This window comes from Schistocerca americana, chromosome 1 (assembly GCF_021461395.2).
Source record: "Schistocerca americana isolate TAMUIC-IGC-003095 chromosome 1, iqSchAmer2.1, whole genome shotgun sequence".
NCBI lineage: Eukaryota > Metazoa > Arthropoda > Insecta > Orthoptera > Acrididae > Schistocerca > Schistocerca americana.
The window spans coordinates 297,050,266-297,077,599 of NC_060119.1; the positions used below are offsets into that span (position 1 = coordinate 297,050,266).

At 44.2% G+C, this 27,334-nt stretch overlaps 1 long non-coding RNA gene across 1 annotated transcript in view; it reads left to right on the forward strand.

Annotated features, from left to right (window-relative positions):
• LOC124551209 overlaps positions 1-27,334 on the forward strand; it is a 538,959-nt gene that overhangs the window by 209,896 nt on the left and 301,729 nt on the right. The window lies entirely within an intron of this gene.

The window sequence follows — 27,334 nt, forward strand, 5'->3', positions numbered from 1 at the left end:
TGTTGACCTCTCTGCATGAAACTGCATGGGTGAATAGGGTAGGGGGTAACTGTTGTCAGGTATGGTGACCAGATCGTGGAACCTCATGTGCGGTTGTTGCGATGTGCTGTGGACACAGACTTCGTATTGATGGGCGATAATGCTCGACCTTATAGAGGACGGGTGGTGGATATTTTCTTGGAAACGGAAGATGTTGCACGCATGGCGTAGCCTGCTCGCTCTTCCGATTTGAATACCATAGAGCATGTCTGGGATGCACTGGGGAGACGGGTTGCATAACAACATCCACTAACTATTCCCTAAGACTTACAAACAGTTCTGCAGGAAGAGTGGGCGCTGTTGCTTCGACATAAGATTGATGACATCATTCACAGGATGCCCAATCATTGTCAAACCTGTGTTGCTGCCAGAGGTGGTTACACCTCATACTGAGCACGTTAACCAGTTGTCGACGTGTGTGCAAATCCGTCACGTTGGAAATACGAAGAACATTTTTTTCTACTGTTATGCATGTTGCAGTTGTTTATACTCTATATTCTTTAAATTGTTTCTACTTTACTATCACCTGTTTATACTGTTTTTTGGCGAAATAAAAGCAAACTTGGAACATTTCCGTTTGTTGCTATAATTTTGGACACGAGTGTAATACGGACTAGCTCTTCACCTCCGTATATTCCACTTCACCCGTCAGTTAAAGTCAACAGATGTACTCATTTTGTTCCTGGAATCCATGAGAAATTTGACTGTAAACGCTATCAATCAACTCTCACACAGATTTTATAAGCTATGACTGTGTCAACTCTTTAGTCATTTTACGTAGCCCATAATGCTTGTCTAGTAGTTGTCTTGAAGAGCTGTTCACTCCTACTACATTCTAAGGCAGCCGGAGTCCAACAAGTATTACGAGCTATAGTAAATGACAAAAGACTCGATAACGGTATAACCAATAGACAAAATATGTGTAATCATTGATTGATAACCTTTACAGACAACTTTAATGAGCTCACGGATGCTCCCCGGGAGCAACATGACAAATATGAGCGAACTGGAGAAACGTCTCGTTTTATTTACAGACTTTTGATCCATCAAAGCCTCCACAAATCGAGTCACAACTACAGTAACATCACGCCCTGCGAACACGTTCCATCTGTATTTATGAGTCAAATCATCGCGGAATCTTTTGTCCACCACTCCTCAAAATCGTATATTCTCGTCTATTCCGCCAAATAACAGTACTGACAACTGTGGATAGCGATTATAAACTTAATGAATTTAATTGCTAAAAACTTGGTAGTAGAGGAAGCAGTAGTAGTAGTAGTAGGTACGTAAAGCGATAGATACGATAAATATAACTGATATAGTTACATAAGACGTTTTTGGTCAATTTGTTAAATATCTAAGTCTGTCCACAGTACCTGAAGAGTTACAGTTCCTTCTATCTACGATTGCATAGGAATTAACCAGCGAATATAAAGAGAAAGTGGGTGTAAGTTACTCGATGTGACAACAAAATCAATGATGGCATTGGAAGTAGTATTATTAATTTTTTCCTTGGCAGTAACATCTGTTCTTCCTTGAAGCTGGATTATCCTAAAATAGAGGTGGCTATATTCTAAATAACCGCTGTATTAATTGCAGACACCGTATTTTCCTTACAGCACTTACGCGCTGACGAACAACTATTTCTTTCAGTCCTTCCTGTATGGGACTGAGAGTCATCTAATGTGTTGGCTAAAATAATATGCTGATGGATAAAAAATGTAAACTGCAAAGAAACCATTAAGAGGACACGCAGTGTTCTGGCAATATGACAAGCAAATAACGAAAGTTTCCGAGTAATATGTCTAAGTTACTGCTGCAAAATATTCATTTTATCGAGTTGCTATTAGCTGAAACAAGAACTTCTGGACAGCAAGACTCTGAGTCAAAGGTGCTAATGTGTTGTAGAAGAAACAAATTTTTCTCGCTGCTGCGCGAACAGATTTTCTCTGGTGCGTCCGAGTGAAGCACAGTACAGAAGGGACACGTGCCCTGAAAAATTAAAAAGTATAATTTATTATCAAACATATTCCTAAAAGTTTGGAATTTAGAAACAGAGATTTAATATTGATTGTTTGAATAATCTGAGATCACCCTTCATGGAAAAAAATATTCTCAATGCGCAAGGTAATTACATCGGAATGAGATTTCTTAACGCAACTGTAGAGTCATTGTAAGGTAGATACATAGTTATAAATTGCAATGCGTCTTTCGCGTAGTAGTTATAGGCTGTCGACTGTAGACTTAACAAATAAGGGAAATGTAGGTGATGAATAGAACAGCATTATGGTTGGGCCAACAGCTGTAACACTGCGGACATGTCAGTTCACAACGACCCTCGGAGCTCTGCAACTTGACGCTCTTGCAGCCCACAGCAGATCAGCTGGGCGCGGCCTGGTGCAGTATGTGGTGTGAGAGGGGACGGCCACTGACAGAAGTCACCAATTATAATGTAAGATAAGACGAGGACACACAGGCCAACATGTTTGCATTCCATTTTCTTTTGTGAATGCTGCAATTGTGTTGTTAGATTTCTTAGTGTTTTGACCTCATGAGCTAAGTTTTGCAACCTCATGATGAGAGCATTGTCACTCGAAACGTGTTCTTGAATTGCATGTAGGGCAAAAATTTCTGATGAATGCAACAAGTTACTACTGTTAGAAACAGAATAGCCAACAAAATACAGCTGTAAAAAGGTGTCAAGCTTATGTTCCGCTTAACTAGCGAAAATGCACTGCTCGCCACTGAAGTCGCAACACGAGGAAAGGTAACAAATAACGTGATTTACACTCGTGCTTGTAAACTATACAGCAGGAAGAGTGCATGATAAAATTTTTTGTTGATTTGGGGTATTCAGTCTGCGAGATTTAATACACGGGGCTGACACCTCTGGCAAGAACAATGACTAACGCTTCCGGCCATCGCCACGAACTGATCTTACTTGTTGTTCCAAAAAGGTGTGGTCAATCTTTCAGGAAACATTGTTCACATTTGGACAAATAAAATGCCTTACGTGGACATGGATTCAGAAACGCTTAATTTTAGTGTGAGGGTTCATTTTCTACATCTCTTTATAATCACGTTAATTATGGGAAACATACAGAGAGAGAACGTATCAGCATCACACGAAAGGTTTTTTTTACATGAAATGTTGAATATTAGCTTCGTTGTGTTTGGTTAGAACACACTCTAAATTGCAGTTCTTAGGTTCAGAGCCATCGTTTGTTATTCACATTGAGCGAAGATACTGTTGACATGTGACTCATTTCATTACTCGTGTTTGCATGCAACTAACTTCATTTTTCTATCACCATCACACACATAGCATCAACAGATTGGTGTTCATCACGGACTTGGTTTCTGGTACAAAGCATTGGAGATGTACTCAAATGCGGAGTTGTTAGACACCCATTTGCTGCACGAATTGAGAGATGGTAATTGCCGTGGCGCTCATCGTTTGTATCGGGGGAGATTTGTAGAACGACGATTCCCTTAAAGGAGAACGTTTGAAGTAGTTAATTGTCGTCTTACAAGGCATGGACGTTTAAGCCCACTACTCGCGACTGGGTGGTAAGTAGAAGGACGAGAACGCCTCAGCTGGAAAAAGAACTTCATGTACTTGATGACAGTACCATTGTCAGTGTAAGACCATTAGCTACAGCAAGTAATGCGGATCACAAGACTGTCTGGAGAGTGCTACATGAGAACCTGCTGTATCCATACCATGCACGGTAAATGCACAGACACCGGGCGAACATTCAGCATTCGCTCTTATAAACGACCTTTTCTTTACTCACATTTCTTTCCCTCCCGGAAAGGAGAAGGCGTGCCCTTATAGAACTTTCGAGCTGTGCCAGACTAACTGGCAGTGGGCCAACTGGACCCCAATTCAGAATAATAACTTGTCTCATGGCACGTTATTTTTGAACTTGCGCAGTTGCACAACGATGCAGTTGCGGCAGCAAGAGCTGCACGTGGGCTAAGGGAACGATATTGTTTAGTCGTCAGCGGTTCAATTTTGTACTTGTCTATTGCAAAAAACTTCGCGAAGCTTCAAAGAAAAAAATGGTTCAAATGGCTCTGAGCACTATGGGACTTAACTTCTGAGGTCATCAGTCCCCTAGAACTTAGAACTACGTAAATCTAACTAACCTAAGGACATCACACACATCCATGCCCGAGGCAGGATTCGAACCTGCGACCGTAGCGGTCGCGCTGTTACAGACTGTAGCGCCTAGAACCGCTCGGCCACCCGGGCCGGCAAAACTTCAAAGAAATTGTGAAATCAATAGTGTCATGTTTCGAATTAAACTGTGAAAACAATATTTCCGTAGAAACACATTGTTGTGATAATATTTGTTAAATAAATAAACATTTGTGAAGCAAATGATGCGAGCTGTGTATGTACAGAAAGATTATAATCAAACTTCTACTACTTGAGCCAGTGTTGACGGAAATCTATTTACCATATGGGTATCCAACTTTATAAGAGTGGTGTTCAGACTGTTTTTGCTGCAGGACTGTGTTGTTAGAAGTGTTAGTATCATGACTTGCCCCTAACGTCGGTACAAGTACGGCGACATACACTGGAAGCACAAGCATCAGTGTGCAACACAGCTATAGACAGTAAATGTGGGTCTGGATAAGGTGAGCAGGACTTTACTCGTAAAACTGTTTGCTCAAAACAACAGCAATAGTGCTGCTGCACTTCGCAAGTATCGGCGCATTAAAGGAATACTGAAAGGTCCTCTTTCTACACCGAAGTTGGAGACCTTGATTCGGAAGTTCCAATTGGCTGGAGATTTAGGAATTGCTTTTGGGAGAGGTCGACGATCAATTGAGCCACAAACAGTTGAAGTTACTGTTGCCACAGCTGAGAATGCTGGACGTAGTGTGCGATCTGCAAGCAGTGCACGAGCTGTGTCACGAGAGCTAAAAGTGCGGCGAGCAGTTGTGAAATGGTGCAAACTTTACACTACTCACAAATTTTTGCCACATGATGCAGGCATTCGAGCAGATTTTCCTCTTACGTATCTTGCGAGGGCTGAAGTTGACGGCATGTTGCCTTGGAACATTTTGTGGAGCGATGAAGCACACTTTACGCTCACTGGAATACTGAACACTCACAACTGTCGCATTTGGGGATCGTTACCGCCAACGAACGTTCCGGCACTGTTCACAATTGGTCCATTTTTCTTTGAGGAACTCAGACCCCAGGGACGAACGACACACAGCGTGAGTGGCGAACGTTTTTGTGATCTGCTTCGCCAACACGCGATCCCTGCCCTACGGGAGAGAGGTGCTTTGGACTCAACAATTTCGATGGGCGATGTAGAATCAACTAACGAGTTTGGACTAGCAGACTGATTTTATAAAAATATTGGCCCTTATAAAATGTTGCGCAATGGAAACTGACTGCATTTTGACAGTAACCTATGGATGACACTGATATTAGTGAGGAAGATGCCAAAATGCGCTATGACCCTGACCTTCGAATACAGCTAAAGGAGAATGAAATTCAAGGCATTTATTTGAGTTACGTCTCTAATTTGCCGCGCAGCAGTTGTCTATGAGAACGGCTGGCGCGCGCCGTCTGTTTGCGGCTGCACCAAGGTCTGTGGCTGCTCTCACCAGTTATGAAACCTTCCTACACTTTTTGACTGTAGCTTTTCCGGTAAAACTCTTCACATGAAGTACCATTGTATCTTTACGTATGCGAGTAAGATTTAGTGCTTGCCCACGCGCCAGACAAAGACAGTGATTCACAGCGAGCACACCAGTATAGGAGAATACTTCGAATGCATAGACTTCTCGTGAAACGTATTAAATTCGTCACTCTGCGCCCTGACTGACGAATGTACAGCTATCTGAGACACGCTGGCACATTCACTAACGTGTACATCCTGGGACACACAGAGACAGATTTTATCCTCAGTCGCAGAGGACACAACCCTGACTACCATTCGCCTCTGCCCCCAGAGCAAGACAAGGCCCCACACTAAGAGCTACAGGATCGAATTTACTTTCACGGTCCAATGACAGCTCTTGTCTCTGAAATCAGTAACTCCTTCCTACATCACGCCAACCTATCGGCGTCCGCGTTATTTAGCTGTATCGTGGACAATTTCCACCTCACCTGCTAGTTTTTCGATCGGCCGATGGCCGAGTGGCATTTTCAAATTGAAGACAGGCTCATTGGTCCTCTATCTCTATCCTTGTCGTCCAGGCACCCTTTCTGTCGCTGCCTCACTCCACTATTGCATCAGCCCGAACGGTCACATCGCTCTAAGTGGGACGCTGGACCGCCTGTTGTGCCGTGATTCGTACAGGCATGCTCGGCTATACCTGCCCAGGCTATGCAGAAAAACTTCTCGTATCATTTCAAAACTTTCAGCTGTATTCTGAGCTGCTTCTTACCTTATCATACATTACTGAAGATCAGCAATGCCATCCTCGTTGTCACTATGTAAATAATTCTCTCATTTCGTTCCCGTCATGAAATATGCGAATTGATTATATTATTATTAATTTATACAAGCCTCCATTAAAAACCGACGTCTTCCAGATGGAGTTCCACCACACATTGCTCATGGCATCACTTGTTTATCCCGAACACATTTGGAGAAAACTGAATTGTAAGATGGCAAGAACTATGCCCCTTACATGAAGTCATTAAAGATCACCTAACTCACGTTGAGCGAACAGTAGGGCTGAACAAAAATGACTGACAAGGCACAATGCATCTTGTAGAGGGTATAGTATGGACGTATTGGAATAATTAATGTCAGGTGATGGTTTTAAAGTAATTCACACGACATGAAAACTTTGTGGTAACACGTCGATTTACTGGAGGCTAGTTTACCCCAGGGAAGTACTCAAAATTGACCGTGGCCGCTGGGGGAGCGGCTAAGGGAAGCGACAATAGGCAGCTTAGGGCGGCTCAAGCTCTGAGAAAGCAGTAACGGGGCATGGCCTCCAGCCGCCTTAAGATGAGTGACAGTGAGTGGGTGGTTGACCCCGACTCCATGCTTGTGTACCGGGAAACAAACGGAGAACTTGTACGCCTGTTGATAAATGTCCGTTGTCTCGTTTTCTGTGAAACATGCGAGGAAGCTGCGCAGAGGTCAAAATATGCATGTTTGTGACTATAGCAACTTCACACTGAATTCACGGTCTGCAGAGTCTGAAGCAAATCAGGTGAAGAGCGACAGAATGAAATACGCTGGCCTCCAATGGGAATGTAGGACCAAGGAATTTGAAGTACTCTCCTGGGAGTCAGAATTCCGGAAAACTTGGTGTTGTGCAGACGCTAACCTTGATGGGTTGCCTGGGTGGAACTAAATAACAGAAGTTGAGAGGAAGGGAAATTTTGTGGGAATTTGTTCACTTCTCAGAGCAGGCATTGGTTGGCGCTGGGAAGCGACGCATAATTAACGCGACTTGTGCTGCAATTGGCGTAAGTGATTTTGCTGGAGGGGAAACCTAGGCGAAGAGTGGACTGTGAGAAGTCTGCATAGAGGTCTTCCATTCCCAGCTTGCCTAGAGTGCAGACGTGACGTTCTTCAATCAGCTTACCTGAGAGAGAGTGAGCATCTCTGCAGTTTAGGACTTAGCAAACGGAACGATTGAGTTTGGAGATAGAAAGTTTTTGTTCAGCTATGTACAGAGCAAGATAGCTAGGAGTGAATAGACGAGCGCAGCCTTGCAGCACCACAAGGTCGGCCGACGTCCACACAATGACACCACTCCACCACACTGAATTCGGTGATATTGTGTCCGCTCCGGCCATTGATTAATTTGCTGGATCACATCGGCAAAGTTTCCACGAGGGTTTCATGGGCTGTGTATTGTAGAATTCTTCTCGCACTTCGCATTACGCCTGGGTCAGTCAATAGGAATTACTTTTGAGTTATCGCGCTTTACTCCATGCAAACACAATTTATTACCACTGCCTGATAGGAGAGTCTTTTAATGTGATGATTGAAGGTTGGGAGTTAAAATAAATTTGTGCTAATCGACTGCATCTGTTTTCAATCAAGTAGTTGAAATCCCAAGCCACTTTCTTAATTCATTTTATGTTCAACATTTGAATCTGGTGTTCAATAGCTGAATATAACATCAATGTGCACCCCTTTTTAATTAAAAGGGATCAATTCTGAGTAAATTAATGTCAACGCTGCCACTGCAGTTCAATCAGGTGTCATAGGGCCATATTACTTTTTTGCGTTATCCGATATTTCGGCAGTTTTGCACTCTTTGTTGATCTGTTAGTCAATTAGTTGGGGTGAACACACGCCAAAACCAGCTAAGTGATAGGTGGGGTGTTACAGAATCATTGACCGATTGTTTCAAACTGCGCGGCCATCGAGATCATTAGACTTGCTGTCGTGTGATTTGAGGCTGTGGGGTTACCTGAAGGGCAGGGTTTATCAACGGAACGCTAATACACGTTGAAGGTTGAAGATGAACATAGGGAGGGAAACGAACAAAATCTCACGTGAGACGCTTCGGCAGCAGTTGAGCGATCTGCAGTGCGGCTCCAGGCTGTCATGGATGCAGATGGTCGTCACATTGAGCAACGTTTGTAACCTGAAAAATCTAATGAATGTTAACCCTCTCACGTAGAAGTTAAAATGTGTTTCTCTGTAGGGTTCATTCGTTATTTCTTCTCGGCATGTTGTTACAAATGTTTCCACAAAGTTTCATTGTCTCACGGTGAATCGTTTTTATGGGGCCCTTTCAAGTACTGGAGTTTAATTAGGACCAAACTCTACTTATAACCAAAAGTAGCTCTTCCAATACTGTTGGTATTTTGTTTTCAAGAAAGTATAGATAACGGGAACTTGCAAGACGATGCGGTAACGCTGCAGGGAAACTGTGTATCAAACCACTTCACATAGTTACAGAGAAGCGTTTTTTGAAAAAGTGTCTCGGTAATGACAAGTTAGTTTTCTTCGTACCACCGCTGGGTGTTATGAATGTTATTTGTACCGTTGTGAGTGAAAGTGGCCTCTTTAACAAACAGTACTGATGGAATTACATGGCGATCTTCAACCAGCCAACTAGGAAATTTGAAACGTCTACCTTTATTTTCTCCTCAGATGTGTTGCATCCTCTGTAAAGGATATGAATAGAGACCGTCTATAAGTAATATGTGCTATGTTGTTGTATATGGAGCACGTGTACGAGCAGAAATACTGCGTACGATTGCTGAAAGACTACGTTCCACAAGCTGAACGTCTTCTACATTTTGTGCATGCTGTTCACTTGCGCGCTCAGATGAGATACGACTGCTGAGCACTGCTTCAGTGGAAACACAAGTAAGCACAAGTAAACACTCTTGAATCTGGTACCCCATGGTTAGAAAATCGTCTACCGTAGTCTCTACAAGCAGCAGACTCAGCATTTATTAACACAGGATCCAGTCACATTAATGTGATCACCGCCTATGTTCGACATCAAGGTGTAATAACCACACACAGACATTAGGTGGCAGTGCTAGCAGTAGAGGGTATGCAAAGCGTGTCGGAGAATGCGGAAAACCGTGCAGTCATTATCGTAAATGGAAAGGGAGAGATTTATCTGACATTATCACTGGCTTTCGGACCAAGGGCGGAACAATTACGGAAAAGGCAAAGTTTTTAAACAGTTCGCGTGCCTCCATGGTTAAAGAGTACCGTCCATACCAAAGTGGCGCCATCCAAAATTGGTGCCGATCAACAATGGTGCAAAAAATGGTTCAAATGGCTCTGAGCACTATGGGACTCAACATCTTAGGTCATAAGTCCCCTAGAACTTAGAACTACTTAAACCTAACGAACCTAAGGACATCACACACACCCATGCCCGAGGCAGGATTCGAACCTGCGACCGTAGCAGTGCTGCGGTTCCGGACTGCAAACAATGGTGCACCAGGGGCCATAGGTGCCAGGGGTGAACGAGAGCTACGGAGGCGTGTACAGGTAAATAGACGTGCAACAGTTGAACAACTGATCCCCCAGACGAGCCACGGGGCTACGACGTGTCCTCGACAACCGTTTAGCAAACGTTGCTGCGTGTGGGCGTCTGAAGCAGGCACCTGGTTCATGCACCCATGCTGCTTGCTATTCATTTAAGGAGAAGACAGAATTTACCCGCCGGTACCAAAACTGGAAGTCCACTAAGTGACGACAGGTAGCCTTTTCAGATGAATCACTTGTTATCTCCACCGGGCGTGTATGGCGTATAGTGTGAAACGTCTGAAAGCAAGCACTCTGCAACAATCGTCAGAGGAGTCCAAGCCGGGGAAATGTTTTCGAGGCATTCCCTCGGTGCTATCGTCATTTCGGAAGACACAGCGGATCAACAGAAGTATGCATCTATCCTTGGGGACCATGTCTACACCTACATGCTGTTTGCTTTTCCTAGGAACGATGGCATCTACCAGCAGTACAATACAACGTGTGTCGCAGCTCGCGGTGTACGTGCGTGGTTCAAAGTGAACCAGGAAGAGTTTGCCGTACTCTCCTGGCTACCAAACTATCCAGATTTAAACTCAATTGAGAATCAATGTGTACATCTCGATCGGGCTGTTCGCCCCATGTATCCTCAATCGAGAAATCTAAAGTAGCTGGCCACGCCATTGGAGTAGGCAAGGCTTTATATTCCTATCGGTACCTTACAGAATCTCATCTACTCTCTTCCTGCACGTCCCACAGTGGTTCGCGTTGCAAAAGGTGGTTAGTCAGGCTTTCGACAGTTGGTCACATTAATGTGACTGTACAGTAGACTTGCGGAATGCTTAAACGGTACAGTAGAATTGGGAATAAATTAGTTGCTATATGCATCACAGTTGTGAAACGCCCATACCGTTGAACTTTATGTTGAGTGATAGATGAGGTCAAGTCGAGGTCAGGGTGCTGTGCGTAACCACCCTAGGAAGCGCGTGAATAGCTGCTTGGTGTACGGGTGCCTATTTGACTCCCGTTGGACTCAGTAAAACGGTATTAAGCAGCTAAACATTCATCGGTTAACTCCACACAGATGTTGGGACACCACTCCACACTGCTCGTGGCAAAGGCAGCGGCAGTGCACACCTTACCTGGATTGCACCGAAACAAGGGCGTGGCCCGCGTGGACGCTGCTGCGACGACAGAGGTGTCACCAGGCTGGTGAGGTAGCGAGACGGTTCCGGATGTCACCTACAGTACCAGCGGCAGCGGGCAACCGGCAGCCGTGCATGTAGTGTGTGGAGACGTACTGGGCACGTTGCGGTCTCTGGGTAGCAGAGCGGCCAGCAGCAGCATAGCCTGGCCACAGGAGCAGCCGGCGGGCAGCCGATACTGCATGTTCCGATGATGGCGGAGCAGCGGTTGAACCTGCTCGGATGCCAACCAGTGACCCCCAGGGTGGAAGGCAGCATCAGTTGTACTTATAGTAGTATATTCAAGTGGCCTACTGATCGAAGACGCCAAGTATTCCCCATCGCACTCGGCACGAATGGCGGAGATGCGGCCAATAATGTCTGACTTCCCAGTGTAGGACTAGCTGTCCCATACATGTGTGTGGAGACCTAGAGGAGCAGATGGTGGACCGATACAGGTCCCTCCCTGTGCTGATCAACTGCGGACACTAAAAAGTGAGAAATATTGATAAGAAAGTGGCCTGTAGTTGTTATGCTACGTTTCTGGTTTCTTCACCACAAGTTGCAACGTTGCTGCAGCGTAGACGTTCTGATATAAGGCCGTCCGAGTCGTAGCTGCTCCCTCTATTTGCTGCGTCTGTAGTTTGGTGCCTCAGACTGCCCAGCTCGGCTGTGGGATGAGGTAAACGGATCGTGGCGTGCCCGCACAATACCCGCGGTATCAGCGGTCTCCACTTCTTGAAATTCCGTTCGGCTGTTATATCTTGATCCACTTACCTCTGCTTCCTATGCTGCCAACGAAGCTGTCTTACATTTTTTGCTCAGCTGCACCAATTATATTATTTCGCGACGCAACAGGAAATAAATTCAGTTGTGTAATCTCAAGCACAATTTACCACCTTGAACTTCAAAATGGAAATGGCGGTCGACAAATAGACCCATATTGTGTGTACATTATAACGCGGTAGTCCTCCGCGATTGTAAACAAAGGAGATCTTTGAGAGGGAGAGGAGCGGAGAGAGGGCACGGAGAACCAGCCTTGTCTGCTTCCCGCGTCGACGTGTGGTTTGTGCTTCAGCGGAAGTCTAACTGGCATAATGGTGCTGTGAGAACTGTACTGGAACATCGTAATGAAGCAAGAATAGTCTCTTCAGTCGCTTCAAAGTTAGAAAACAACGAGCAACACACAAACAAAGCAAAAAAGAGTACGCCAAGTATTTGGTAACGGCTATTGCACGATTGCTTGCGGATACACCTAAACAGCAAAGATGTTCACCTCAGAAATTTTCTGAACCGTGGAAGATGTCGTAATTCCTTTCTCACCCAGATCAGTTGTGGTAAAGTCTCCACTATACAGCATATAGTGTCTTTTCCTAGTTATTTTAATTACAGGGAGATCGATATCGGCTTCACTTTTTAAAATGCTAGTTCAAAAATGGTTCAAATGGCTCTGAGCACTATGGGACTTAACATCTATGGTCATCAGTCCCCTAGAACTTAGAACTACTTAAACCTAACTAACCTAAGGACAGCACACAACACCCAGCCATCACGAGGCAGAGAAAATCCCTGACCCCGCCGGGAATCGAACCCGGGAGCCCGGGCGTGGGAAGCGAGAACGCTACCGCACGACCACGAGATGCGGGCTCTGTTGCTAGTATCGTAGTATTAAAGATATTAATTCAACCAAGCTTCAGTTTTCAAAATCAGGTAAATAATTTCGGAGAAATTACAGTACTTAGAATTTAGTAGTGAACTGCTTTCAACGTGAAACCCATTGCTCTGTCATGCAGATTTCATGTTTTCATAAGTAAATAAAGAAATATCTCACGTCGGGTAATGAAGAAACGGAATGTTGCACGGGCGCGATACCGGTATAAATGTGACACAAACGCAATTTTAAGGAAGTGTTCATGGCAAAATTCTTCTGTGATTTCCTTTTTGTAGCTGTTGCTGTTTAAATTTGCAGTTTAAGTGTGTATCTTGACACTAACCCACGATGCGAAGTTAACAAGTTCAACAGTCTTTAAAGCGACAGTTCTGAACAACAACATGAACACCCGCGTAAGACACCAATCGATTTAATGTTCAAAACGCATACGTCGTAAGTTGTAAATATTTTTTTCTTTTTCTAAAACCAGTTATCGGATTTTGAAGAGTAAAACGCATTTCAATTTGTATTTTTTAGAACTATGAGGCGTTTAGTGAGGACTTCGTCACAATTCATCTTGAAAAGTTTCCGAAATATGAGACAAACTGGTTAACTGAATCGTCATCCATGTACAAGTTGAACCAAAATTTCCAATTGTTATAGCGTGATTTCGGGCATTCTAACAGTACGAACATGTCTGTAAAAAAAAAGTTCGTCCTGTTAATTTTTTCTGTAGGTACTGTCCGCCTCCACCTAGCCATCTGTCGCAGAATCTGTTATTTAAAAGTGTAGGAACATTAGCACTGAAATGAGGAGGAGCCCCATCCATTCAGGCATTAAATTGTTTGCTGTACTCGTAAAGGAACAAGTTCTAGCAGGAGAGGTAAAGTATTCTCTAACGATGCATGGCAAGTTTCTCTGTTGAGCTTAGGTGAAAGAATATAATGCCCTAACAAACAGTCACCAGCAGTGCCAGTCCAAACGTTGTTGATGGAGTGATTGCACAATTTCGTGAGGATTCTCAACAGCCCATAATAGCGAATACGAATGGACCCAAAACTGAACCTTGTGGGACTCCATAATTTCCCCCTTGTTACTGAAACTTTTTCTCCTTACAACATTGTTTTCTCCATACAAAAAATTTTTTGAATAATTCATCACAAATTTTTGCATTCTGTTTGTTAAGTATGATTCGAAGCAGTTGTATTTCTCAGTTATGAATGTCATTATGAAGGTAAGTAGGAAATGAGGTATGATGTGGAAATATAGCGTTTCTACACTCATGTTCATGTGACACATTTTGCTCTTCTATGTGTGAGGTATACGTCCTGAAAGTTTGGCCATATCTTTTTGTTACACCCCATACTAGGCAAGTTGTGAATGACCTTGCCACAGTGGTAACACCGGTACCCTTTAGGTCACCGAAGCTAAGCGCTGTGGGGCTTGCCTAGCACCTGTATGTGTCACTGTCTGGTTCTGCCGATTGCTGTTGGCAAGAGGGTGCACTCAGCCCTTGTGAGACCAATTGAGAATGTACTTGATTGAGAAGTAGCGACATTGATCACAAAAATTGAGAACGGCTAGGAGAGTTGTGTGTTGACCACACGCCCCTCCGTATCCGCATCCGGTGATGCCTAAGGGCTGAGAGGATGACACGGCGGCCGGTCGGTGCGTTGCACCTTCAAGGCCTGTTTGGACGGTGTTTATTTGTTTTTGTATTAGGTAAGTTGATAAATTAGTTAGAGTATATGCGTAGTCCAGTCACATTAATGTAACCACCGTCTACGTTCGACATCAGCGTGCAATAACCACTCACAGATGTCAGTTGGAAGCAGTACCAGTGGAGGGTGAATAAAACGTGTCGGAGGGACGAGGAAAACAGTGCAGTCGTTGTCATTATGTGGAAACAGAGCGATTTATCTGACATCCAAAAGTGTATGATCATTGGCGTTCAGCCCAAGCGTGGAGGCATTTCCGAAACGGCTGAATTCATAAGTTGTTCACGTGCTGCTGTGGTTAAAGTATACTGTGCATGGAAAAATGGCGCTATCCAAAACTGGCGTCAAGGTAAATGTGTTGAACCACGGGCCACAGATTACAGGAGTGAACGTCAGCTGTGTGTGGGAGGAGATATGCGCGACTGTTGAACACCTGACTGCCCAAATGAACCAAGGGGTCTCCTCAACGACAGTTCATAGAACGTTAATGCTTATGGGCCTCCGCATTAGGCGGCTGGTTCATGCACTCATGCTGGCTGCCTTTCGTCAGCACAAAGTCTGGAATTTGCATGCCACTGCCGCAACTGGACGTTTATGGAGTGGGGGAAAGTGGTCTTCACAGACGAATCACTTTTATGTTCCATCGGACGAATGGCCACTGGCGTGTACGACAATATATGAACTGTCGGGAGGGTCCAGCATGAAGGTAAGTGCGTTATGGTCTGGGGAATGGTTTCGTGGCATTCCCTGGGTGAGCTCTTCATAAAGAAATAATGGCTCAACTCAAATACGTATCGATCCTTGGGGACCCGTACATCGAGTCTTCAGGCTTTTGACAGGTGATCACAATGTGACTGGCCAGTGTAAATAAACTGACGATTGGATTAGTTAATGCTAACTTGTCTGCTCTCGAGGGTGACTTGGTGCCAGGACAGGGGGCAGTGTGGTGAACGTGTGGGCTGCACGCGGTGGCGGCTGGCGCCTCGGCAGCCACGGCCCCAGCACCAGAGGCTAACGTGGAGCTACGGGCAGCGGCAGGCGCGGCTCCTGTTACGTACGACGCAAGACGCGGGGGCAGGCCGGCAGCTAATGGAAGGCGGCGCGGCGCTCGCCTTACACTGTGTTTTATGGCCCGGGCTCGCCTCGGCAGTAAGCTCTGTGGACTTAGGGCATGTCTGAGCCGGCCATAAGGGATCGGCCGACACCTGATCTCTCACCGCGGGGCCGCTCGGAATCAAGAAAGCTATCCCGGCCTTGCAGAACACGCAGCGTTCATCTCAGTACGTAAGAATCTGTCACCTAACTTATGTTTAAGCCCCCTGTCGTGTTTCTTCGGATCCAGTGGACGAGTACAGTCTCAGTAAGTATTTACACTACTGGTCATTAAAATTGCTACACCACGAAGATGACGTGCTACAGACGCGAAATTTAACCGACAGAAGGAAGATGCTGTGATATGCAAATTATTAGCTTTTCAGAGCATTCACACAAGGTTCGCGCCGGTGGCAAAACCTACAACGTGATGAATGGGGAAAGTTTCCAACCGATTTCTCAAACAGCAGCTGACCGGCGTTGCCTGGTGAAACGTTGTTGTGATGCCTCGTGTAAGGGGGAGAAATGCGTGCCATCATCGTTTCCGACTTTGATAAAGGTCGGATTGTAGCCTATCGCGATTGCGGTTTATCGTATCGCGACACTGCTGCTCGCGTTGGTCGAGATCCAATGACTGTTAGCAAAATATGCAATCGGTGGGTTCAGGAGGGTAATACTGAACGCCGTGTTGGATCCCCACGGCCTCGTATCACTAGCAGTCGAGATGACAGGCATCTTACCCGCATGGCTGTAACGGATACTGCAGCCACGTCTCGATCCCTGAGTGAACAGGTGGGGACGTTTGCAAGACAACAACCATCTGCACGAACAGTTCGACGACGTTTGCAGCAGCATGGACAATCAGCTCGGAGATCATGGCTGCGGTTACCCTTGACGCTGCATCACGGAAAGGAGCGCCTGCGATGCTGCACTCAACGACGAACCTGGGTGCACGAATGGCAAAATGTCATGTTTTCGGATGAATCCAGGTTCTGTTTACAGCATCATGATGGTCGCATCCTGTTTGGCGACATCGCGGTGAACGCACATTGGAAGCGTGAATTCGTCATCGCCATACTGGCGTATCAACCCGGCGTGATGGTGTGGGGTGCCATTGGTTACACGTCTCGGTCACCTATTGTTCCATTGACCGCACTTTGAACAGTGGATGTAACATTTCAGATGTGTGACGACCCGTGGCTCTACCTTTCTTTCGATCCCTGCGAAACCCTACATTTCAGCAGGATAATGCACGACCGCATGTTGCAGGTCAATTACGGGCCTTTCTGGATACAGAAAATATTCGAGTGCTGCCCTGGTCAGCACATTCTCCAGATCTCTCACCAATTGAAAACGTCTGGTCAATGGTGGTCTAGCAACTGGCTCGTCACAATACGCCAGTCACTACTCTTGATGAACTGTGGTATGGTGTTAAAGCTGCATGGGCAGGTGTACCTGTACACGCCATCCAATCTCTGTTTGACTCAATGCCCAGCCGTATCAAGGCCGTTATTACGGCCAGAGGTGGTTGTTCTGGGTACTGATTTCTCAGGATCTATGCACCAAAATTGCGTGAAAATATAATCACATGTCAGTTCTAGTACAATATATTTGTCCAATGAATACCCGTTTATCATCTGCATTTCTTCTTGGTGTAGCAATTTTAATGGCCAGTAGTGTACATGATTACATATTCAGTACACCTAAACAAATTGTCTATGAGTAACACCATTACATTCTCCATATAAGGAAACTCAGCGCAACATGCTTCTGGTTTGCGTGTGGTTACTTGCGAGATGCTAGTACACTGGTGTGCATGACTTAAAGGCGAAAGTAACCTTCGTACCATGTGTCACTACCAAATAAAATAGCTCGATGAAACTTGAACCATACATTGAAAAAACTGCTACAGTATATTGCATACCCCGACTAAAAGAAATACGCCTTGAGACGAACAGATATGACTTTTTTTATCCAGTGATAATAAATTCATTGAAGCCACCGTGATTCGTTATCGACTCGTGGACGTTTAAAAAACGGGACATGGCTCTAAACTCGGTGGTTGTTCAGTTCGGATGGCAGGGTGTGCTCTCATGCTGGCCCCCACGTTGGTAACGATTTTTTTTTATGGTAGGGTATTCTATTTCTTGACGGGTGCCGTTAGCAACTGCTGGTGGTAGCTGGTGTATGTGCATATACGGAAATATATCTCCCTAAACCATTCCACGTGCGCTCGATGTCATTTAAGTCTGGGGAACTACACTATGTGATCAAAAGTATCCGGACACTTGGCTGAAAATGACGCACAAGTTCGTGGCGTCCTCCATCGGTAATGCTGGAATTCAATATGAAGTTGGGTCCTCCCATAGGGTTGATGAGAGGTTCCACTCTCGCAGGCATACGTTCAGTAAGGTGGTGGAAGGTTTCTTGGCAAATGGCAGGCCATTCTTCACGGAGTGCTGAATTGAGGAAAGGTATCGACGTCGGTCGGTGAGGCCTGTCAGGGAGTTGGCGTTCCAAAACATCCCAAATGTGTTCTGTAGGATTCAGGCCAGGATTCTGTGCAGGTCAGACCATTACAGGGATGTTATTGTCTTGTAACCAATCCGCCACAGGCCGTGCGTTATGAACAGGTGCTCGATCGTGTTGAAAGATGCAATCGCCATCCCCGGATTGTTCTTCAACAATGGGGAGCAAGAAGGTGCTTAAAACATCAATGTACACCTATGCTGTGATAGTGCCATGTAAAACAACAAGGGTTGCAAGCCCCCTCCATGAAAAACAACCACACCACAACACCACCGCCTCCGAATATTACGCCGGCCGAAGTGGCCGTGCGGTTAAAGGCGCTGCAGTCTGGAACCGCAAGACCGCTACGGTCGCAGGTTCGAATCCTGCCTCGGGCATGGATGTTTGTGATGTCCTTAGGTTAGTTAGGTTTAACTAGTTCTAAGTTCTAGGGGACTAATGACCTCAGCAGTTGAGTCCCATAGTGCTCAGAGCCATTTGAACCATTTTGAGCCGAATATTACTATTGGCACTACACACGCTGGCAGATCACCTCTCCGGGCATTCTGCATACTCACACCCTGCAGTCGGATCGCCACGGTTCGCCGCTCCACACAATGTTTTTCCACTGTTCAATCTTCCAATGTTTACGCTCCTTACACCAAGCGAGTTGTCGTTTGGCATTCACCGGCGTGATATGTCACTTATGAGCAGCCGCTCGACCACAAAATCCAAGTTCTCTCACCTCCCGCCTAACTGTCGTAGTACTTGCAGTGGATACTGATGCAGTTTGGAATTCCTGTGTGATGGTCTGGGTAGATGTCTGCCTATTACACATTACGACCCTCTTCAACTGTTGGCGGTCTGTGTCAGTCAATAGACGAGGTCGGCCTGTACGCTTTTGTGCTGTACGTGTCTCTTCACGTTTCCATTTCACTATCACATCGGAAACAGTGGACCTAGGGATGTTTAGGAGTGTGGAAATCTCGCGTACAGACGTATAACACGACGTTCGAAGTCCGTGAGTTCCGCGGAGCGCCCCATTCTGCTCTCTCACGATGTCTAATGAGTACTGAGGTCGCTGATATGGAGCACCTGTCAGCACAGTGCACTAAATTTGAAAAACGTATATTTTTCGGGTTGTCTGGATACATTTGATCACATAGTGTAGCAGGCTAGTCCATTCGCCGAATATCCTCTCGTTCCAAGAGTTCCTCCACCTGCGCAGTTCGATGCGGTCGCTCGTTGTTATCGTTAAAAATGAAGTCAGGGTCTAATGCACTCTTAAAGAGACGTGCATGGGAAAGGAGTACATTGTCTCAGTGTCGTGAATGTTCCGTTTTCAGTAATCTGGAGGTCAATTCCCTCAAACAACATTATGCGTTTCCACCCCTTAACACCTGGACCACCAAAACGATCATATTCGACCATCTTCCTGAGAGCATGACGTGTTCTCACCTGTCGCCGTGTGAGACTACATGACGCCCCTCGACTTAAATCCCATGTAAGATGCGAATTGTAGCACGTCCACATGCGCTAACCACCGTATAGCGCTTGTCAACCACGCTAGAGTAGGAATGGAACGCCCCACCACGAATACGCCTTTCCAAACTTCTGGCCAACGAGCGAGGGCTTTCCAGAGTATGCACTGCCATCTGTGGTGAAGAGAAACTCTGACAAGAGCCGTGTCACGCCGTTTTTGAAGTCCAGGGGATCATCATAAATCTCGATGGCTTCAATGCTGTTATTGTCTTCTAATAAAAGCATCATTTCTGTTCGTCTTATTAACAGTGCCCGTTGGACACTGTTACCGGCAATACACCCGTGGATATTTTGATTATCGAATACGCCGGGAGAAACTCAAGAATCACAGAAAAATAATGTTCCCGAATTCTTTATTCTGTTCTCAATATCAATTGAGGTATTACATTTCATACATATTACTAAGGCGATGCAAGTTGCAAACCTCCGCCGCTAGAATAGTACTGGCTCCGAATTGCAGCGTGTGTAACGAAATTATTTCGGTGCTGTAATTGAGTTTCTAACCGAAGAAAAATTGTATCCAGCTGAAGTTCATAGAAGAATGAGTACTATGTACGGTAAAGATTGTGTCGGCGTCAGAAACATGTAATGTTGGGTTGTTCGTGCTCCTAATGAAAGAAACAATGGTCTAACCTCCACGTGTGTGACGGAGCTTGGATTGTTGCCAAAATTTAAAGAACACCTACGAGGACTTCACTTTGACAATGATGAAGCGGTGCCATCAGAGGTGAGGTTGTGGCTCCGTCAGACAACTACAACGTTCTACAGTGACAGTATGAGCAAACTGGTCTCTTGTTAGGGGAAATTTGTTCGTTGCCAGGATGACTATGTTGAGAAATAAATGTATAGCCATGCGGAATAAGGAGGTAGACAGTTAATAAGGTTTGTTCTGTTCAAGAGTTTTGACATAAGAAATTCAGAGCATGTGCCGTCGTAGGGATGGCCCAAGTTTCATCGAGCCATGTTACTTGGCGGCGACATATATTGTGAAATTTGCTTTCGTCCTTAAGTTTTCCACAGCAGGCTATTATACTCCTTGTAAAGAAATGAAATATTCTTCGTGTAAAGGTAAGGAACGCCTGCCAGCATCTGTCAGCACACAGCCTGCAATATACAAGGAACACACTTCCATTCGTCAGCGCCGTCCGCCGTGGCAACGGTGCATTTCCAGACACAGGTCCTTGGGACCTTTTTTTCTCCATTTCCAGTCAGCAACCCGTCGCTGCAGTTTGTCGGTTTTATTAATGGTCGCGCTGTATTTCGCGTTTCCCTTGTCTGCTGGGAATATACTTAAGAAACTTGTAACAACCACTGAAGGGGTCAAGTTGTTCATTAATACTTAGTTTCATTGGGGTACGTCCTTTGTTGGCAACTTTCTATGAAAATTTCCCAAATATCACAGATCTCCATGATATCAATTGGTCTCTATGGTCCATTTGTCACTGCGTTTCAAGACTGTACGAATATCTTCAACTCTGTAAATTGGAAACGTGGCCAAGAAGAACTGGGGAAGTTATATGTCTCTGATTGGCACACGCAAGTTTCCCACCTATTACCAGCAATAATTGGGAGCCAAAAAAACGCATTTATTTCGTGCAGTGTAATATGCTGCCAATTGTGTCCTCGATACTAGCAATGTTCCCGTCGTCTAAATTCGGAAAGTGCAACATTTCCCTAAACATTTCTTGAAAGACAAAATAGTCCTACGCTTACTTAGGAACGATAGTTACAGTACCTCTGACTGGACGAGATGGAATTTTCATGGTATTGTGTACCCAAATTCTTCAGGACGGTTTTAACTTTACTCAACTGAGATCCATCAGCAGTGATAAAGAAATCAGCAGTTCTGTGGTCTGTCTTCTCTGATTACTAACTGATTTCTCCAATCAATTGGGATGATAGAAAACGTGGAATCATTATCTTGAAGGGCCAGAATCGCAGTCATCTTGTTGATCAAACATAACTTTATCTTCCAGCCATTCAGAAATGGTTGATTCAAATTTTTGATCACTTTCACTAAGAAGAAAAGTTTCACAGTATACCTAAAGGGAAAAGTCCGGGAACTGTTAATTTGTAATTATATCACAAAAAATACTTTTTGTCCTTTTTCTGTTCGTGTGTCTGTTTGTTAAGACCCCTTTCTATCAGGACGAGCAGAGAGATAAAGTTGAAACTCATCTCGCGTATGTCGCATACTACGGTCTACAGTCACTTTGCGGTGTAAAATATTTAAGCTTCTGAGTCAGTAGAGGAAATAAGCGCGCGAAATATGTCGCGTTACCTTTTGTTACAAACAATTTCCTTGCTTGGTGGTGGCGCTTGGGAGATAAAGTGTGTAATTACCAAGTTTCTTTTTGTGAGTTGCTTGTGTCTGAGTTTTATTTTCACGTGAATAAATGTAGCGAGTCTGAAAACAGCACAATATGAGTTCGCTACACAACTGATTAGGCAAAAGCTTGGAACATGAGCTTGGAGATAAAACTGAAGGAACTTCGTGTGCCGAGGCTCGTGCTAAACATCAATAGGGAACAAAAACAGTGTAAATCCAGGCAAGGTTATATACATAATTTCATGGGAACAGTGTACCCGTAGGGTAACATATTTAGCCGCCGAAGTCACATTTCACGATACTTTCGCACAACAGACGTACTAAAAATAACGGGTTTTGGAGATGTTTTTGGTGCAGTGTATCACTTAAACGGCATATTTTTGTAAAACGCAAGTATAAACACGAAAACGAACAAACACGGCATCTTAGCTTCGCGCCGGCCGGAGTGGCTGAGCGGTTCTAGGCGCTACAGTCTGGAACCGCGCGACCGCTACGGTTGCAGGGTCGCAGGTTCGAATCCTTCCTCGGGCATGGATGTGTGTGATGTTCTTAGGTTAGTTAGGTTTAAGTAGTTCTAAGTTCTAGGGGACTGATGACCTCAGCAGTTAAGTCCCATATTGCTCAGAGTCATTTGAACCATTTTTTAGCTTCACAAACATTTAAATCAAAACAGCGCTGCTTCTTTGTTTCTGTCAACGAATCACAACACAGGACGTCATGGGATGTCACTATTTGGTCACTCGAATGCATAAACGCTGCAGATTGAACACACATTAAAAACATCATACGTCTCAAGTTCGGAACGGAAAAGACGAAAAACATCAAGCATGCAGTGAAGCTAATATACACTGCATTAAAGTTCTCTTGAAAATGTATCATTTGTAGTACGGCATGTTGTGACAATGTAGTGAAACATGATGTCGGCGTCTAAATATGCAACCTGTAGATCTTATTTTGGAGTTAGCTTTTGGTGTTATTTAACAATTGATTATGAAAGAAAGGTTACAGCCTGTATATTTTTTAGGGACACCTGGAAGTACGAGGGTTGGAACTTATATAGTGGCAACTATTTATTCACAACCGATTACATATTAAAACCTGTTACTGTCCTTCAAAGTAGTCACCAATGTTGTGTAGAACCCGTTGCCAGCGATGTGGAAGGCGTAGTATACCGTTAGCAGTGCCAGTTCTGTTGATGGCGCGAATGGAGCGGTCTACTGCCTGTCGAATCTCTGCAACAGTTCTGAAGCGAATGCTACCAAGTGGTTCCTTCATCTTCGGGATCAAATCAAAGTACCAAGGACTTTAAGTCCGGGTAGTATGGTGGATGGTACAGTACTTTCCAGTCCCATCGACCGAACAGAGCAGCCACAGCTTGCGCTGTATGCGCCCCCGTATTGTCGTGCCAAATGATGGGGAGTTTGCGCAGAAAGTGTCGCCGCTTCTTTCGCAAAACTGGTCGCAGGTGATGCTCCAAAAACGAACAGTAATACTGTGCATTGACGGTCTGCCGTGGGGGAACGTAATACGGTAGGATAACACCATTACAGTCGTACACAAGAATCACCATGACTATAGACCGCTCCATTCGCACCATCAACAGAACAGATTCTGCTAACGGTATACTACGCCTTCCATATCGCTGGCGACGCGTTCTACACAAAGCTGGTAACTACTTTGAAGGACAGAAACAGGTTCAAACATGTATCTCATTTGTATCGGTTGTGAATAAATAGTTGCCACTATTTAAGTTCCAACCCTCGTATAACATAGATCGGGAAACATCGCAGTCTTCGCAAGAATGAAAGCCACAAGCCGTGCATCATTAGGACCGAAAGCGAAAACGAAATCTGATTGTAAAAACGAATAAAATGAACGAATGTGAGCTGTGTCGCAAAACTGTAAAGGCGTTACACAAAACTTGTGTAAGAGGTGTTCATTAAAAGATGGGGCAGTATAACGCAGGTAATTGATTCTGTACACGTGGCGTCAGCAGCAGGAGCAGAGCAAGCCACGTGATCAGGATCTTGTCCACGTGATCAGAAGGCTGCCACGTGAGCTCCTCAATGTAACCACGCTGCGCACTTCGTAATTACCCCAGCTTCTGGCATTACCTCAACCCTCAACATAATCGCACGTGGTGCTCGATTGTACTCTGCCCGTCGCCATGTACTTCACATTGAACGGCAGAGTGTAGGAAATTAGAACCTTTCCACAGTAGATATATTTATTTCCTTATTCTACGTTGGTCACAGGTTCTTAAATGTCTTTCGCATCTTACAATGATATGTTAATAAAATTAATACGGAAGTTTTTATAATTATAAACTACAGTGAGTAAGAGATGTTGAAACGTCCCCTTAGAAAAATTATTGATTTACTGTGCTGATAAATCTCTTACATTATTTGATTTTCAAGCAGCTGAGCAATACTGAACGTACTCAGACATTTCGCTCTTTACCTATTTTGATCAACACTAAACTGACACTCAATATTTTTTTTAGCGCAACGCAATTACTTTCAATAATCCCTACAAAAGAATGGCCCTGACTAACATTGATCTATACCTTTCACAAATCACTTGCCTCACAAAAATCTTCGTTACTCGAACTACTGCAATACAGCGAGCGCCACTACTGCCAGCTCAATAAAAGATTCAAACTACTGAAGGCACTAACTATTGATAGGGATAGTTAGCAAATGAAAGATTTTGATAGAGAACAAACAATGTATTTACCTTAATAGTGTTCAAAAGTCATAATATATATAGCAGTTCATGACATCCATTCTTACAAAAGTAATGTTTCTGATGGGCACACGTCCAGATCATCCGCTCTCAAAAATCCGCCATCTCACTTCCCCACATCCACCACTGCTGGCGGCTCACCTCCAACTGCGCAATGCTACGCGCTGTTAGCAGCCAACTGCCCAACACTACAATAGCGACTATTGGAACAATGCCGACCAGTCTCAGACTGCACACAGCACAGTCAGTGATTTTCATATTTTCAATAAAAAAACCTAAACAGCCTACTTACCATGTCATGTATTTGTAAAAGGAACCCCCGCTCATTCATTGATTTAGAGGATACACCGAAGAGGTAAGTAAACCTGAATGTACATTTGGGGAATGGAATTTCTCTTCTTCCTAATGTAAGTCCAGTGCTTTAAACTCATTCGATGGTAGTAGCACAAGACAATCATGACTGATGAAACGTATTCGATTCTTGTTTTTTTTTTGTGTCAAGGCCATACAGCTGTACATTCAACTTTTTGCAGGTTGCCTATCTAACGGATTCAAGGGGCAACAGAAATTCGATTTTCAGCACGTTTCATATAATTATCTACCGAATTTAAAAAAAAAACCTTTTTCAAACTTTTTCTCACTGATACAGTCCACAAAATAATGAAAGGCAAAAATTTCATCGCTTAGTACATTTTCGCTGCTCATGCAGTACTACTCGTATTTCAGCATTATGCATCATGTCTTAATTTATTATTTTTTTACAAACTACACTATTCTCAACGTATTTCTCAGACAATATTCACATAAACCACTGAATTTACCTGCAAAATTATATCACTGTACGAGATTCAGTTCAGGAGAACTGACGTCATAAACGTTAAGATGCGTGAGAATTTAGCTTTTCTCAAAACAGAGCGCTAGTTACGGACGCTATACTCCCATTGGATAACCCGAAACTAATGAAACCTTCATAATTATGGTTTTGCGTCTCCAGCCATAAAGGTTTTACGTGGTCAACGTGAAATATTTAACACATTCAATTATTTGTTAAACACTGGTAGATAAACAGTGTCTTTGGACAAACTTGGGCGAATGCATTGATTTCATCCACTGTGTGGATGTTGAGGATGTCCCATCTGACGCTGCCATGCACCGCGAGAGTCCTTCAACTTCACTGCCATGGCCTTAAGTTCAGTCTTCAATACCAGATTATACTAATTAAAAAAAAATCTACTGTTAACAACGGTTGTCAGTCCCTATCTTCGCACACTTGCCATTCAATCAGAAATGGAGTTCTGTGACGTTCTTGACGACTGATACTACAAGCAAAGTGAGACATCGCTGTAGAAGAGATAAAAATGGCACTCGAATGCTAATAAATACTCCAAGCTTATGAGTACCACTTGAGACAATCATGGAAAAGTTGGATTGTGTGACAACATGTTGCCGATGTCGCATATTCAGGTGAGTTTTTATTCTGTTATGACTGTTTTATAATATGGATTTTTCCTTAACTATCGATTTAATTCCCTATTATTATATTTGTCTCATCACAAAAAATTAAAATTTTATTATTTGAAATGTTATAGGCGTCTATATCTACACTTTATTGATGTGAACACACATTATAGATTTCAGATGATACATTCATCTTTAGATGTACCTGGGAAACCAGTCACACAGAAAGCAATTCGGTGAAATAAGTCCATGCATTAATAAACGATAATTACCGATATCTTAGCTTACTATTGTAACTTATAGGCAAATTCACGTAAAGTTATGAGAAAACTTTTATTTGTTTTGTTTTACAAAAGATATGAAACCCAAACTGACCATAATCTTAATATCGACTGGCACGCTAGAGCGGCGGTTTGGGTTTCGTATGTATTGTAAAGACGCTTAAATCGCCGAAGTGGCGTCAGATAGAAACAAGCGACGGAACAACCCCGGACGGGATCTCCCGCCAAACAAAGAAAACAAAAAGAATGTTCTAGCAGAACTTTACGTTGTTTTACCTATGTTATAAAGTATAAGGGGCAGTCTAATGGAAACGAGACAGGTGGAAAATAGTAAGGAAATTGTTTATTACTTCAAAAGCAATCGGCATAATTGTTAATACATTTATCCCACTGGAAGACAAGATCTCATTGCCTTCATGAAAAAATATTTGCGGTTGTCTGCGGAAACATGATTGTATCCAGGCGTGCACCTGTTCGTCCGAAGGAAATCAACGGCCACGAAAGTCTTTCTTCGAGGCTCCAAAAAACATAGAAATCTCATGGGGAGTCATAGGAACTGTATAGAGGATGTGTAAGGGGTTCCCAGTGAAACGTCTTCAGCGTAGTCGAAACAACGTTAGCAACATGTGGGCGGACATAATCCTGCAGCAGAATGATGGTGTCCGTCGACATTCCTGGGAGTTTGGGCTTTTTTCCGCGCTTCAATTTTCGCGGTGTCTACGTACCGCTGTGCGTTAATTATGCGTCAGCTTCCAGAAACTCAACGACCAGCAGGCTGTTGCACAGTGATTCTCGCCCACGTGTTTCCAAGGTTGTTTGGACTACGGTGCAAACGTTTCGCTGAGAAAG